This window comes from Hippichthys cyanospilos, chromosome 10, assembly GCF_059441005.1.
Source record: "Hippichthys cyanospilos isolate Australia breed blue-spotted pipefish chromosome 10, RoL_Hcya_1.0, whole genome shotgun sequence".
NCBI lineage: Eukaryota > Metazoa > Chordata > Actinopteri > Syngnathiformes > Syngnathidae > Hippichthys > Hippichthys cyanospilos.
Window position 1 is genome coordinate 14,706,769 of NC_142378.1, and position 17,929 is coordinate 14,724,697.

At 38.8% G+C, this 17,929-nt stretch overlaps 1 protein-coding gene across 3 annotated transcripts in view; it reads left to right on the top strand.

Moving 5' to 3' along the window:
- Positions 1-370: 370 nt before the first annotated feature.
- The window catches only part of kank4 (KN motif and ankyrin repeat domains 4), a 69,661-nt gene continuing 52,102 nt past the window's right edge, over positions 371-17,929 (top strand). For 2 of the 3 annotated variants that reach the window (XM_088426361.1, XM_088426364.1), the window contains exon 1: positions 371-444. The gene's annotated coding sequence lies outside the window, so the exon portion shown is untranslated. Of the gene's footprint in view, positions 445-2,294; positions 2,874-17,929 lie in introns of those variants that run through there. The other variant, XM_088426362.1, reaches the window with a different exon arrangement.

A 17,929-nucleotide genomic window follows, 5' to 3' on the forward strand; every position in this document is an offset into this window, starting at 1 on the left:
GCAATGCCTCCTACAACAATTCTGACATTAAAAGCAAAAATGTTGAAGTTTGAGAATGCGTGGCTCTCGTTGATTAGAACCATTGATGCTTACATGTTACTGAACTAATTGTGCCAAAAGTGCGATAATTCCCCCTCAAATTACGATACTATAAACCCCTCTTATGAAGTCAAAGATAGCATTGTTCAACTTCCCTGCAACATAGCTAATAGTGATAAATCATCCAGGGTCTAAGGTGGGGGAAAAAATAGTTACATTTTAAAAATAAGGTACAAACAAGTCCCCGTTTAAGTGTTAAAAAAAATCAATGTCCTCTTTTCGCCAGCAGGGAGCGCGCTTGTCAATGACACCGTCTCGGTGTGCAACGGCGTCTAATCGTCCACAGTCATTGGAGCATCTCCACATCCGACTGTCAGCTCGAGGTACCCGTCCACGACTTGCACGGTAAGATACTATTTACGTTTTCTTAGCCTTCTTGTGTTTTTTTTTTAAACCAAATAAAGAAACGCAGATGAACTGCTTCCATGTGAGCGTTTCTTTTTAATAAGGTGCAATGTTGCTCTAAATAAGGCTAGGATGGAGAATAGTTTTTTTTTTCTTTTCTCTCTCAAAGATGCTCGCATCGCTTTGATTCGGTTGAAGGAAAACAAATGATGAATGCAGTGCATTTATGATCTCACGTGCACATCGGAACGATTATGTTTAGAATAACTGAGCTTCTACTGCTGCTCCTGCTGCAGCAGAGTGGCTTCGTGGTCTTCTCAGCATCGATGGACTGGTAACAGCTACAGCCTCCATAACCTGCTATCAGAGTCTGACTTAGTCACCAAGTGATGTTGTAATATTTATACTATTGGCTGAATTGCAGTAGTAAGGAGGTGCCTACCTCCCTTGTGTGTATGGTGATAATAACAAACAGAGCTGCTACTTGCTTGCATCATCATGTTATCTCTTCATTCTAGGCAACAGAAATGGTTGGCTTCCATATTAAAGTAAGGCTTGGCGCTGCTGATAAAGTATCGCATAAAACATCTCTATTTAAATACAGTATTACTGAATTGCATTGTTACATGTTTAGCAACTCAGCGTAATTTGAAGGTCAGCAGGTGTTTTTTCAAAGAAGGTCACCGGTTGGCATTTACTTCCTAATAGTCCATCAATAAATAAATGATGCATTTTTTAACTCAATCATTTTTTGCTCTCTGTGGATTATTCTTTTGGTAGAGGATGTTGGTGAATGTGTCGTTTTAGTGGAGTAATTAAGTTATGCATTTCTAGACGGCTTAAAAAGAATCTCATCACACAATAACAATTCATTGATATTGCTTCGTTTGATATCTCTTTAGCATGGTGTTGCAGTGGTATGCATGTCTGCTTCAGAGTCAAAGGAACCAACATTCAAATTAGCTCAGGCCCTCCCCTGTGAAGTTTGTATGTTCCCAATGTGCTTTTGTTTTCATGTGCTTCCCTCAGTCCAGAAGCATGTGTGCAATCGTCAGTTACCTGAAGAGTTGAATTTATTCATAGGTGTTATTATGTGTCTAAATTATGTGTCTCCTCATCCGTTATGTACTTGTGTCCTAGTGCATGTCTAGAATACAAGTCCTAGTTCTATATGCACCTTACAAAACCCAGTGTCCTAAGCCACAGGCGTCAAACTCTAGCCCCGGGGGCCAAATCTGGCCCAGCACGTCATTTTACGTGGCCCGCAAAATGTTAATTATGACTTCAAGGTTCTGAGTAAAATATCAAATTTGCAAGTTTTCTTTAACTTAAAAAAAAAGGTTTTGGAGGAAACATCCAATCCCTCTTTGGAACAGTTTTGACTAGCTTCTTATCTCACAACTAAATATGTGACGATCATATTTAAAAGTGATTTAATAGTCATAACGGCCCTCAACAAAACTGGGTTTTACACCCCTGTGCTAGGCTGATTAACAGCAGTGGAAGCAAAGAATTTACAATATCTGTTGGTGGTGGTTGCAGGGCGGGTCACTTTGATCATTCCAAACAAACTGTCCAACAGTGAGGGGAACAGTTCCCTGGGCTACTAATGACTACCATTGTCAATACATTGTGCAGAGGTTGCCTTTATTAAGGCTGGCTTTGTCTCAAGTAGCACGGGACTCACATTCGCTGGAGGAGTAGATGTGGAGTGGTTGAGAGTTCAAAAATCTGGTACTCCATAATATGAAAAAAAACAACCTTCATTCTCCACCTACAACATTTCCCAACAAGGCAAAAGGGGGAAAATGAAGGCTTGTTGAGCGATAGGCAGACGTGCACTCCAACAATGTTCCATTTCATTACATACTACAGTTCACTTGCCAACGTGCCAATATTCACTTCCCTTATCTGCTGGAAATACTGCACTTGTGAGCTCAGAGTCGTGTGGGTTTTTTTTTTTTTTTTTGGATTTGCAGCTCCCGACATTTACAACTTTCATAAAGTCCAACTGTGGTGATATGTTGTGGCCAACAAATGAGAGCTTGGCCTGCACATTTGATACCTTGCTCTCTGTGCATATTTTAAAGTAGCTGAGAGACTCCCATGTGATGCAGGCTGAAGAGGTGGGTGTATCCACTCAGCCGCTCTGATGTTAGGAATCCGTAACCCTTCCATCCTACTCAGTCTGCCTTCGACTTTGGCTGCTCTCCTGTTTCACGCAGTCTGCATGTCTGTCTGCCCTCCAGTAGAGTTTCACTTACCACTGTTCATCAGTACCAAGGATACATTCACACACACGCGGACACACTCCTATCCTCGTGGGCACGCTTTTGCAGACAATTACTGTGGGAAGAGCTAAAAAGTGAGAATCTAGTACTGTTGAGGCACCATTATTTTCCGAAGGATTTCAAAAACAAGCTGCAGAGGTAAGGGAAGATCAAATGTTGTTCATGTTTTGTTCTATTGTTCACTCAGTTCCTTTCTCAGCTGTGGATGTGGTCCCTTGTGACATTTTTGCCCATAGTTCTGCATGATTCTTGCTTGTTGTTACATTTTCTTCTGTTCACTTACTTCATGATTTATCTCTGTATCGTATATTTTATGTACCACTGCCTCAAAGTGTTTTATTTTAAAGATTTTTTTGGTCTTTTGTGGCACCATATTTGTATTACCAAGCCCACATTTAGGTTTATATCTCTTAAAACCCCCACATTTTGGTACATTATACCACCTGTCTTGTCATTCTATCTTTGTTTTAACTGTTTATTTCTTGTTGTTTATTTGTTGCAGTGGAGTTCTTTAGAGCATATATGTTTGGGTCCCTGTGTTTATGGGAAAGGCATTCCTTTAAACACATACACAAGGAAAACTGTTATCTTTCATTCTTGTCCTTGTAGTTGGATTTCTTGTCGCTTTATATGCCAGTTGATGCCATTTTCTAAGCTTCTCATTATCTGTGCCAGGTTTGAGTAAAGTTACCTGCTGGCATGACTAATGTCTTCCAGCTGGTGCCCAACGTGTGCACATGTGCACGCAGTTACAGTACACACGTTTGAGAAGGTAGGCCAACTCTAATCAGATAGGAGTTGGAAAAATGGAAGGAAAGGGTTTAGAATGATAATAATGACTCTCAGAGATCTGCATGCATTCACTCTGCATCACTGCTTTGCCTGCATTTTCTCTCTCTCTCTCTCTCTCTCTCTCTCTCTCTCTCTCTCTCTCTCTCTCTCTCGCACACACACACACACACACACACACTTCCCGCTCTTTCTTGCTCATTTACAATCTCTCTGCCTTCCTCTGTCTCTGCTCTCTAATGTGTGCATGTATTCACAGTCAGTCTTGGTCACTACTCTGCAAGTCTGCCACACAGAGTGGGCCACGGTTGGCTGGCAAACCACAGCTAGACAACATTAAATAGTAGACGTGTTGCTATTATAAAAGACTTTTTTACAGGAAACTGCATTGTCTGTGTGTGTATGTGCACGTATGTGCTCATCTATAATACATGGGGACACCGTAGGCATGTGATATCTATCTATCTATCTATCTATCTATCTATCTATCTATCTATCTATCTATCTATCTATCTATCTATCTATCTATCTATCTATCTATCTATCTATCTATCTATCTATCTATCTATCTATCTATCCATCCATCCATCCATCCATCCATCCATCCATCCATCCATCCATCCATCCATCCACCCACCTACCCTGTCTTCTGTGATGCTGAAAAACTCCAATGACAAACTTTGATTCAGGTCGAAAGGCCGACATCAAAATGCATATTGCCATTTGCAATACGTTTTACTCACATTTGTGCCTCCTTGGTCGCTCTGTGGGTATGTATGTGTTTGTGTGTCAGTATGATTTCCTGGGAGGTGCTGAGAGGTGATTCATTCTAGCTCACGGGCTGATGGCTTTTAGTGGCATCGCTGTAGTGATGCCATGATGTGTGATCTGCTGAGTGACACTGACAGACGTGTGTGTGAGATGTGTCGGGGAATCATGCGCCCACAATTTTCTTTTAATGATCATCTTATATGGAAGTTATGTTTTCTAGACTCTTTTCTTTATATGCATAATCATAAAAGTACAAATTATATAATATTGCACAATCCTAAAAACCGCTAGTATCAAAAAAATGTATAGTATTTAATCTCCTTTTCGAGTTTGGTTTATGAACGCATGTTTATATTTTCCTGACTAAAATCATTGGGCTGAGCTGAACATCATGAATTGTGAATTAGACTATGTTGCTGGAAGACAGACAAGACAACGTTGGTTCTCTGGACAATGTATCGTCTTAATATGGATGACCATGCACCTGCAAGTAATATATGCATGCACACTCTTTGCCCTCCTGAATGACCACCTTGCATGCTCAAAACACACCTCAGATATGATGATCTTATGTTGTGTATTGTAACGAGACTATGATCTGAATGTAAACATTGTAGCGTTTGATTTGTATTTATACGGCGCATGTGAAAGATACGCTGATATGTCATTCTGGTTTTCTATCTAGCGATAGGATTTTTCTTGGCCCTAATGTAGCTCACATTCTCCATTGAATGACTCCTCCTGGGGCCTTCTCAGGATCAAAATACCTTAGTTGCCCAACGCCATGTGTTTGTATACATGTGTGTGTTAAGTTAGCATGATCGCTTGAGGGCGATAGAAGTGAGAATTGTTATGGAGTTATTATGCCTCTTTGTTGATGCATGGAGACAGAATGGGGGGACAGAATGTTCCGCCGCTAAGCCGCCACTGGAGGTAGTCACCGGCAGTATTCATCGCATTCGTACTTGACAAAGAGCCCTGCAGAGCTACACGAGTTTGACTCACTAGGATTTATTTTGGGTTGGTTCATCTCCACAGTATTTAGAGTTATTAAAAGTGATGTTCTTTCATCGAACAAGTGGTGGAGGCTGTCTAAGGAGCTTTAGGGCTTCTAAGGCGACACTGTAGGAGAAAGAGGGACTCCCTAAAATCGCTTTCTGTCAATCAAAGAACCGCAAAACCCCTCACTGAGAACATACGGATTAGAGCTGGGAGTCAGCACACACACGCAGTACACACACATGCAGACACATACACACTTCACACCTGAATGAAGGCCCAGGGATTGAACTACTAATCGAATTCTGTCGACACACTGTTTCTCAGCTCTGCTTTCGACTTTTTCTTTTGCCACATATTGGTGTACTTGTTCTATAGGTCGTTCATTTTCAATTCGTACTATAGATTGTGTCTTGATTGGTTCTGTAACATATCTGTTCTGTAAAAAGCAGCTGACTGGCCGTTGTAATACAAATCAGACATGGGCAAAACTGATTAATTTGTTGAGTGAGTAGTATTTGTGAGAGGTATTTTCAAGCATTGGTCATTTGCTCATGTTCACGGTATCTGAATTTGTGTTTATGCTGGTTGGCACATCTGCCATAGAGGTGCGAGTTCCTGTCTTTGAAGCTCAGCCAACTGTGTGGAATTAGCATGTTCCGTCTGTGCTTGTGTATATGTTATGCTGCTGGCTCAGTGCCTGTGTGTGCATGTTTTTTTTTTTTTGATATCCTTTGTGGATATTAATAATTTTTCGTTGTGTAGAATTTTTCTTGTCTAGATACATTTACATGTGTCATTTTTGCTTGTTTGGTGTCTTCACTCTGCTGTGGGACCATGCACCATCTTTTGAGGTGATTCATTGTATGTTGTGTGTGTTTTTTGTTTTGTTTTTTCATGCCGACATTTCCTTTTCCTTAAGAAATTTCTGTTATTCACTTTGTACATGCACACATAAGCCTAGCTGCTAGGTGCTTATGCCAGAGACTTGTTCCGTATCATACAATGACAGTATTATTAACTTGCCATATCTTAACGCCCCTAATTCGCAATTGAATTACGTTTTCATGAAGATGTTGTGTTGATGTTGACCATACAAACTTTGAGATTATAATAAAAACTGCCATTAGGCAAGGCGAAATGTCAAGAAGACAAGTCAAGCTAGCGTTCATACATCTGCAATGGCCGTTTTAAAGTCAAACCATACAAAGGCTATTGTTTTGTTGTCACTGTATTATTTCATAAGATTGTATTTTAAAGTTAGCCTTTTGCTGGCACCACATTATTTTCTGAAGAACTATTGTTGCAGCCTCCCCGGACATAGAAAAAAATAGATCCTCATCACTTAAGGCAGGGGTGGCCAAGTTCGGTCCTCAAGAGCCACAATCCAGCCTGTTTTCATTGTGTCTCTTCAACTAACACACCTGATTCAAATGATTAGCTCATCAGCATGCTTTGCACAATGCTGATAACGACGCTGATTTAACTCAGGTGTGTTGGTTGAAGAGATACATTGAAAACAGTCTGGATTGTGGCTCTTGAGGACCGAACTTGGCCACCCCTGACTTAAGGTATCCAATTTGCGCAAACACTTGTTTTACCCTAATACTTTACTTGCCAAAATCCTCTGATTTTCTTCGTCTAACAGTAGGGTCATTTGGTTATCAATGCAGCCCCTTCCTAGGTTGTGGGTAGCAACTAAGTGGTGCCTTTGGTGATTTGTTTTGTTTTCTCAGTTCATTGAAAGCATACATGTATGAATTATGTAAAAAAAACAACAACAATAAACTGATGTATGATGGGTTGGTCTACGATTTCAAACCTAGCATGGGTATAAATTAAGGATTAAGGATACTGGTCAGCTATGGTGACACTGTTTTTTATGCTAAAAACAAAACAAAAACAATAACAACAGTGCTCTTGGCTTAAACCTTTGCACTCATTCACTTATTCATTCATTCATTCATACATACATACATACATACATACATACATACATACATACATACATACATACATATATGCATACATACATACATACATACAGTACATACATATATGCATGCATGCATGCATGCATGTATGTACTATCCATGTACTAAACAGAAATCAATAATAATGCTAATATAATGCTTCTCCAACCGCAACATCCCCTGATATTATTGACTAAATGTATACTTTCACTCTGCCCACCCACCTCCAACAATTCACTAGTACATAGTAGAGATTATGAATCCCGCCCATATTTTGGACAGAAGCCAGGCAGCACTGGTGTGGTTGCCAAAGTAGGCAGATTTTCGTCCTTGCTCTGAAAGCACAATTGCGATTAAAGCACTGTCAGCAGGCCAAAAAAACGATTCACAGCATGATCTAGCTACACCAAAGTGCATTGAACTTCTGTACTGTGGCATGAATTAATTTAGACCTATTGGATCACAGGCTAGCATTGACTCATTGTGTCCTCTACCATACCTAACTGATGATACACAAATTGGCTTTTAATTTATTGAGACCCCACACTGTTGTGAGCAGCAGTTATAATAGGAACTGCTTGAACTACCGCACCAGGCAGCGGGAAATTAGTTACTGGGTTGCTTAGAGAATCTGAACTAAACTTATTTTACATATTTTATAACACTACGTAAACAGATAACATTTTGTTTTGTTTTTGTATTTTTCTGGTATTGAGTAATGAAAAAGCCCATTTATCGGAGTAAAAAAAAAATATATATATTTTATTGCTATGAAAGTTCCAAGAGATTTAAAAATGAATGATCGATTAAGATCTATAAGTGAGCTAATTAATATATTTTTAATTTCACCTCAAAATGTCTGATAAAAACCCTCAAACAGATTTTTAAAAATATATTTTAAATATATTTTGTATTATTTAGACGGCTCTTCAACAACAAAAAGTGGCTTCATATATTTACTTGCACAAATGTAGCTGAAACCATTTATCTTCAGTTGTATTTAAGGTCCAAGTACTGGCTGCAACCAAGTTGAGAAAAGTTTTTTTTTTCTTTGGTCAGTCACCAAACAATTAGAAAACATGAACATCGTCCATCCTGTCCATCAAAGGCTTGCTTGAACGTTTCTTTTTTTTTTTTTTTTTAATGTTGGTGCCTTAACGTTACAGCTTGACAAACGTAATAAAACCGGATATTTCTCTAGAGGCAACAGTGAGAAACAATAGCTTGGTCCATCCTTACATTGTTTCGCTACATTGTATCCTAGCACATTTCTTAATGGGTTCCTGGCATTGACACGCAGGAAAAAACAGTATGTTTGGAGAGGAGCAGGGCGCGCTGGGGGGAACATGGGACTTCCTTAATGGTACCTTCACCTTTAAATACAGCCTTTTTATTGGCTGGCGCAAGGAGGGTGGAACATCCTGGTTGAGTGTTGATGGAAGTGACCGCTCCCTGCTGGAAGTCCAAAATGTGTTGAGTGTGAGCCTCTGTGTGTATGCAGCGCAACTGTGTGTGCAGAAGTGTTTGCGGTAAAATCCTGTCTTGTTCTGTACTGAAATAACCGTTGGCTGTCGTAGTGTATGTTTAAATGGTGCCATTGACCGATGTCTGCAAGCCTTTCCACACATTTTACAAATGTGGTCAACTAAATCTGTCTTCCTGGTATTTGGTCATTTTGTCATTCCTGGTAACACATTTTGACCTCACTATTAATAACCCTTTGCTTGCAACTCAGTATACCAAGATGGTGGTCAAAAATCCTCAAGGCCTTCTCAAAATAAGTGATTACATTTAAAATGGATGTATTTGTAAATGTGAACAGAATAAATACAATCCTGCAGGTGAGAAATCAACCTCTAATATGTGATGTCACAGAGGCAAGGTCGACTTTGATCATGACTTGAATTGTGGGTGTGATGATGCATGTGGAAAATGTCTCCCCAGAGGTTTCTTGACATTTTAATCATTGTAAAATGTTGGTTGGTAGAAAGAGCAAATGCCTACAAAGTTAAAGCTCTCTTTCTTGTATACAAAGCTGTTCGCTTCGTATCGCTTAAAAAGTATTACTTGGATAAATGCAAATTTTCATTTGTGTGTGTGTGTATACTCACACAGAGTGCATACTAAGTGTAATATAAGAGCAGAGTTTAAATTTCTTATCAGTATATTCATTGTATGCAAAAACATACAATGACTTGGTCTGGTTGTTTGAGCCTTGGCTGTCATCAAGTCCGCCCTTTTTGAACACAAGTCAAGTTCGAGTCACAAGAGCTCAAAGTCAAGTCCAAGTCACAAAGGTCCAAGTCAAGTTCACGTCGATGTGGTCCCAGTCCAGACGAATGCAAGATTAAACCTTTAGACAGAGAAATACGATTTTTGTGGCCCTAAAATGTATTTATGTTGAACACTAATCTCAGATATCATCAGAGCCTTGTGTGTGCAAATAAACAACAAAAACAATTTCCCACACAAAGATTGTTGTTTCTGAAATTGTCTTCTTCCAGAATCTACAGGTTTTCCATGTTTTTTTTTTGTTTTTTTTTAAGATGTGGTTAACACCCGTTCTTATTGGTTGGTAAAACAAAAATGTATCACCTCGCTGTTGGCAGACATGACTAAAAGTCAAAGGCTGTGTGTTTTGGCATTCACGGTCATGTCAACAAATCAGGCTACTTTGATAACCTGAAAACCTTTATTTCAAGTTTCAAGGGGGATGTTAATTTTCAGCAATACAAGCAGAGTTGAACTTGGTTGAGTCAATAAAAATATTTTGCATTCTGCAAAAATATAACATAAATCTGAACTCAGCTGCTACTTTTTTTTTTTTGTCTTGCAGATTTGTAGTATTCAAAACCATGTCTGGACTACAATACAACAGCCTGCTTTTGACTCCTTTACTATTCCATTTTCTTTATATGAGAACTTTTTTTTTTCTCTCTCCTAAAAGTTTAATGTGCCTCATATATGGGACACATTCATGTCGTCTTTACCTCTCCAGTGGGTCCCAAGGGTGAAGCCCACTTTGGAGCTGTTAGAAGTAGAGCGCAACACAGGTAGAGATGAAGCAAAGGTAAAAAAAAGAAAAAACAACACTGTCACGTTGTCAGTGAAAGAGAGCATTTGTTACCATGTATGCGTGCGTGTGTGTACGTGGAGGACTGTGCTGAGATCCCGTTTGATGTTTCATCTTTCAAACAAACCTTTGTGAGATAGCTCACACTAATGGTTTGCATGAATCTCAGGAATGTAGATCAACTGATGAATACCTTGCACGCACGTGAATCCTATCCACACATGCTCTACAATTGACAGTACATAGTGTGTGTGTGTGTGTGTGTGTGTGGGGAGGGGGGGGGGGGGGGGGGTCCTCTGTCTGGGGCTGAGTGTTCAGCCTCAGTGGAGTTGCTGCTCTTCCAGAGTTTAGTGATCCTTGAACTCTTTCAGCTACTCAACCTGCAAGTGTAGGTTGCACTTTGTACTTTTGCACGTCCATTTGGAGCTGCCTGACCACCAGGGACTTGGATTGCACGTTTTGTACATAAGCACGTGCCCAATGTTTTCTATTATTGTACAAACACACATACCAGTGGTTTCTTTGAGTAAGGTTTTTCTGCTGAGACTTGTAAGATGCGTATGGGCTCAGCCCAACTAAGCACAAATGTTCCATGCACATTAACAGAACATTTGATATGATAGTTTAAACTATTTGCGCCAACAGTTACAACTTTTTCAGTTTCAACTGGAGCTACCAGTGTGGAGTAAACATTTTTCATTCTAACAGACGTGACACAATGTGGTGTAGTAGGATCCAGAAGCAACTTTGGTCATGGAGGTAATAATTCCTATTTATGACAAAAACACAAACACAAACATTCTAAAAAGGCATATCTAGTCACAATCTGTCGCAATCGGACAAAGATCACAGATGGAATTCAACTTATATACGAGACCGAATAAAGGACCTCATGACAAATTGTGATGTGCATACATTCCACAAGGCTAACTGACATAAAAGCCTTAATAACATTTTGTGATGCAAGTGATGACATCTTGGAACAAAAGCTCAAATACATGCCGTACTTAAAAACTTTTTGAGATGTAAATGGTGACATGCGCAATCTTTGTGACTATACTTGCAAGTATGTTCAAATGTAATTTTAAATACGTTCGAAGAAAGAACTTGGATGCGTCTTGATGTACATGCAAATAACTAGCAAATACATATATCAATAGTTTGTAAAGTAAATGTTTGAATCTTGACTTGCTAACAATTTTCAAACGAATTTGCTAACATCATTTAAATTCATTTAAACATACTTGTAAAAACATTCAAATGAGTGGGCCTTTAAAAAAATGCTTACTCCACTTTGGCATCTCCTCACTTGCATAATCCATGCTCAAATCATTTGTTTAGCATTGTATTCTGACGAGGTGTAATAAAATAGCATGTCTGTCCTTACCATGCCGATTCAAAAGATCGCTGGGTTGGTAATATTTTCAAGATTCAAAATCTTTTATTGGCATATGTATGTATTATTATACCACACAATGAAATTCTTATTCCGTTCACTCCCCTAGTAGCAGACTACATTCCATGTTTGAGCAATAAATGAACAAATAATAAAACAAACAATAATTCAAAAAAACAAAAAAACAACAGAAACAATGGTGATAATAAGATGACAATAACATGTAGCGCAAAATATTATTAATGCGTGTACTAAGAGGCAGATTAGTGTGTGAGAGATTTGTTGAGAATTCGGATTCCTTGTGGGTAGAAGCTCTTTTCCAGTCTGGCAGTCTTGGCCCTCAGGCTTCTGTAGTGTCTACCTGATGGCAGTGGTTCGAACAGATCTTTTTGTGGGTGTGTCTTGTCCTTGATGAGGTTGCGTGTCCTCCGCAGAGCCCTGGATGTTTATCCAAACAGCGTTTCTGTAACAAACATCATATGCCAAGAAAAGATGTTATAATTTATGGCCATCTGCTTTGTGTTTTGGAAGAAAAAGAAAATACATATCAAACCTTACTTATGTCATTGTTTTCTTGGGGTCCTGCAATATTTGTGATTAAATGATTTTTTGTTTTTGTTTTTTTTTTGTTTTTTTTTTACTTTGCTCACATTGTGCCATTGAATGAAAAGCTATTTCTGACTATTGCTGGGTGTTTGAAAGGACTTAATTGCAAATTACAGTGAAAGTGAAGAGTAGATTCCAGAAGAAGAATACCATCAGTGCCATTTTAGGAAGCGCAGGTGTCAGTGTGACAATTAGGCTAGATTGCAGCTATTGAACTGCTCACTCAACAATTAGCCAGCTTGTGCTTGAAGCTTTGCCTTGTTTTAGTCACTAATTACGACTATATTCTGGCAGCTTCTATTCAAATACAATGGTTGGCCAAAAGACTATATCTTACTGAAAAAATGGCAAATACATCATCAGTGATGTTTCTGCTGAGTAAATTATATTTTTCCTATAATTCAACATATGTTGTGATCCCATTGTAAAGGGTAGTGGCAGAGTACATCATCCATTTAAGACAACTGGACATTTTATTGGGAAACCCCTACAACAAATGTAATATATTTGGTTTCAAGCCACACTTTCACTTGGCATATATTGTAAAGTACTGTATAAGTAAATACCCTGCGGTGACTAAATGAAAAAGATTATGTCATTTGAGGATCAGGGTTGAGACAGTGATAATCTAGAGTGGTGTTGGCACCATTATAAGGCAACAGGCAAATATATTTATGAACTCATAATGCCTCATGATAACTAAACAATCCTGAAGAGAAGAACGACGTGGGATTGCTTCCTAGATGTTGGTTTTTCAGTTTGAGGAGAGAAGGTCTCGGCAGTGCCAGTTACATCAAAGTAGGAAGAGAAGTGAAGTGTGCCCAAGAAGCAATCAAAAGAGCTGATGAAATATGACTGGTTAGCGGGAAGTCTTGATGTGTCAGCAAAACCTAGAATTATTATCACATCATGCATCAACTCTGTTTTCTTGAGACTACTGTCTATCCTTGTATTATCAGAAGTGCTGACGTTATAGCGCTATCAGCTCTTTTCTCCCCGGCAACCAGAATCTCTCTCTCTGACAGCCAATCAGATAAAAGATACTACAGTAGCCTCAGAGTTTGAGTCAGGGTTATCTGCTGTTCATCCTACTGGTGAAGACAATTTTTCTTCGACAGATACTCTTCAACATTTTGGAAGCAGCATTGTGACTTGAAGGGGTTCACGGGAGTCATTCTGGTAGGAACCAAACGAACCATTTTTAATTAAACCCAATGTTTGAGATTATACAGACGTCACAACCTCATAGTTGGAGAGTGAGAAACTTTATACACCTTGAACGTGACCTGAACTAAATCAATTTAGCAAGAAATCAGTTGGGGCGTAAATACAGAAAAGACTGTACATCCATCCATCAATTTACTCTGCTGCTTACATATTTTCTTTACTTCTTTACATTGCTGCTATCTGAACTGTTGAACAAAATCTGACGCATTACAAACAAAGGTTGTCTTTTCATTAAATTCCTTTTCAATTCATTTTAAATATTATGTCATTGGTTTGCGATTGCGCTGTAGCTGATCCCACCAGTCATTGGGTTGGAGTGATTGTCAGCTGATTGCAGTGCACAAATACTCAAACATTCACACTCCAATAATTTTGTGCGCAGCCAGGGAGAGGAAAAGGCATAAACTCCTCACTAGATTCGAATCCACCTCTCAAATGTGGGACATGCCAACCACTTTCGCAAAGCAATGCCTCTTTTTATTTCACCACTCATACAACGTAAATTCTTTTCTTTTCAAGTGTTTCAATTAAACATCCATTTTACCTTTCACCAAAAAATTAGTGCTCATGTCTGGTTGGGTGGCTTTTGAATAGTGACAGAAAATCATTTGTGTGCAGTCACTGGTTGTTTTTCTTTCTGTGTCCTATGATTGGCTGGCAACCAATTCAGGGTGTGCCCCACCGACTTTCCGAAGAAAGCTGTGATATCCACCCGCATGGCTATCTGCCCCTTGTAAATTTCATATATATATATATATATATATATATATATATATATATATATATATATATATATATATATATATATATATATATATATAATTTGGAGCATACTATCTATAAATATTCCTCCTGTGTGGTCATGCAATCAATATTAGTGTGAAGCAGCGTTAGTCCAGCCTGCATTATGGCCCAAAGACAAATCACAAGTGACCTACTGACTCTTTATTTTTCAGTTTTATGATGCCACCGCTGTGCATTGTCTGCAGCTGACTAAGCTGCTTGAATCCCCTCCATGCAATGCAGCGATTGGCAGCAACCCAGAGCCCCAGATTTGTTCCAAACCATCTCAGTAAGTCCTTTCGTGCCAACTGTGGCTTAACATAGAAAAAAAAAAGACGCGCCTCAATAACGAACCCAATTTGCCACTGACTCTTTAGACGGGGAGTATTTAGTGTGTCTATTTGGTCCAGTAGTTTTTCAGTCTTTTTCAGGGTCTCTTAATATTTGGAACACTGTGTTGGCGTGTCAGCATTAGGTGACCATCTGTTGGTTTGCTGTAAAAAGAAGAAACAGTTTTTCTTGACACAACCTGAACCTCCCTATCTTTATTTGCCAGTAGTCTTGTTTAAAGGTGTCAGCCTGTGTGTGTGTTTGTGACCATCTGTCATCTCTATTAATTTCAGAAACATTATCCTCTCATCCCTCTGATTTATAATATGATGTAAACACAGTCCTGTAGATGAGAAAATGTTTGAGCGTGAATCTCAAGCTCTATGATGATTTTTTGGTATCTTTATACCCCCTGACGCTCACATTCCATCAACAGCATTTCCACATTTCCATTCATGGATTGAGGCTATGTGAGAGATGTTCCAGTGAAGTCACAATTCTTGAGTTGCCTCATCTATCTGTTGGCATAAATCCGCTTTTGTTTTAGAATTTGGGAGCAGCAATTATTTATCATATTTTATTTGAAAAATACTTTTAAATAAAACATACAGTGGAATCAAATTACCAGCCAACTCCATTGGGGTCACCTGCCATAATTTTTAGTTGGCATAGTTTTAGGGAGCATAGATTTATTTATTGCTGTTTATTATTACACAGTTATTGCAGTGATTTGTTCAGCATGCCAAATAAAAAGAAGTTTATTAAGCTGTTCACCTCTATATTCATATCATATCTGAACTAGAACTACATCCATGTTGAGAATAATGGGGAAAAAATGAGTTGAGCTTTGATGTGATGCCTTGAGTTTTATGAACAAAGTATTGTTAAAAAATGCTCACATTCAAACAAGTGCTTCATTCACTCATGGTCCAACATCAATGACTACTTTATGAGCCCATTGCAGGTGGTATGTGAGAACTTTTTTTTTTTTTTTTTGACAAAACAAAATCAGAGCAGCTGCATATCAAACTGTGGATGCATGGAATACCATTTTTACAACAGTCACAACACTTGGACCAAGCAAAAAAGGTTGAACCATGGTGAGTGCAATGACCAGTTTAGCGCTGTTGAACTGTCTTTCAAATTAACATTTAGCCTTTGCTAAAGTAATAAAACACCCATCTGTCACCAGATTGACTACCAATTAAATTTGTTGTAAACAGCTCCAGGCGAGAATTAATTCCATCTTTCATTGTCACCAAACTTTTTGTGTTCCGGTCTCTATTTTTGAAAGTACTGTATAGACATGCCTTGTATAGATACCAATCTGTTGTCACAGATAATGATTATACTCCTGGTTGTGGTTTTGACTATAGAGATAGTAGTCCCAAACTCATAGTACCACTTGTGGTGTGTTTTCCATGTCCTTTACCTTATTATCTTGATAAATGGGTAAACTATTACACATATTGCTCATTGCAATTCTCAATCAGTAATAAACATATTAATGATACACACGGTGCCAAATAATTATTGCTAAACCTCATGTGTTGAATGTAATTAAACTGTGCAAGTCAGTCATGATGTATTGCTCCCAAGTGGAGGTGTGATGTCTGTATATGAGATAAATCTTTTTGGCATGTTCAACAATGGCGGTCAAAGGGAAAAGGGCAGGCTACAATAGTACTCTTACATCGGATTACCATGGTGGGAGAGGGGATGCTACAGCTTTAGATTGATTAAAGTGTAATCCAAAGGATAACCATGCCTCTGAACATCATGTGGCCACCGTCTTCAGAGAACCCCCAGCGCCCACCCCTACCCCTCATCTTCCACACATGCAGAGAAAAACACACTTCCTGGTATACACGATAACACCAAATCATTCTGAAGGCATATTTTCTCCCTCTTCCTTATTCCCTATTTTGTTCTTTGCCGTCTTATACTGACTCAGAGAAGATCAAGGAAAGCAGGAGTGGTGCAGAAATGCCAACTCATTCTTCTATATTCCAACAAGATTGGAAAATTGACTTTACTTCTTTACCGAATATCTTTTTACTTTATATCCAATTATGATTTGATTAACAGTTTCCTAATTCTCTACATTGTTTGGCTGTCATTGAGTCAACCTGTAAACAGCAAAAATCAGCGAGTTACATTATTGATGTTTCAGAGGTGAATTCAACCCCCGGTGTATTTTTAACTGTGATTTAAATGGAGGTTGGAGAGATGTGACAGAGGTGATTTATTCATCATTAACCAACTCTGCAGAGAGTTAATCATAGTAAGCACCGCCCATTTCGTTGCAAATACTGTGCTGCTTAAGATTTCTGGTAGTGCTGAGTGTAACAGTTAAATGTACCTGTTCATTATTAATAATGTAGAGTATTAAAGCCAGATAACTCACTGATTAAAGGTTGCCCTTTATAATTGGACATTGATGCGCATTCATACAAGGAAAACTGTAAAATGTCCACTTGCATATGATGTAGTTGGCTGTACATGTGATGTGAACTCTAAAAACAGTTGGATTGGGTTAGGGTTAGGGTAATCTTATACTCCAATCTTTGGGTCAATCTGACCGAACCTTCTGGGTTGTTTTACGTCAATTAACGCTCAAAATGAACATTTATACAAGGTAACTTCAAAGATTGCATTGTTTAGTATAAGACAAGCCATAAGTTTGGGTCAAATTGACCAAAATATTGCGACAGTCCTTTTTTCAGTTGGTTGTTAAATTTTTAACTCAACTGTTTTAGACTGTGGGCAACTAGTTCGATCCCCGACCATTGTGTCCATGTTGAAGTGTCCTTGAGCAAGCTACTGAGTCCCCAGGTGCTCCAGATGCTCCTGCGCTTTTGGTACCCGAGGCAGAAATGGCCTAAGTGCAAGTCCGTTCACCATTTATTTTCTGTAACCAAATTATCAGTGCATGCATTTGAGGCTCGGAAACACATGTATGCCAGAATGCCCAGACAGGTGTAACATGGCCCCAAAAACGGTAGATTGACTTGCACTGGCTTTTACATGAAAATGCACCCATTTTTACACCGATCGCATGAATGCATATCTGCCAAAATAAGGATCTGACTTGCAACATAGAAGCCCTGCATCATTCAGTTCAAAAAACAATAATGTGCAATTTTGATGGTCACAGAAACAGTTATCATTTAACACTGGAATTTACGGTGCAGAACTACACAGTAACAGTGTGAGAGTTTGAATGGATGTCAGTCTCTATGGGTCC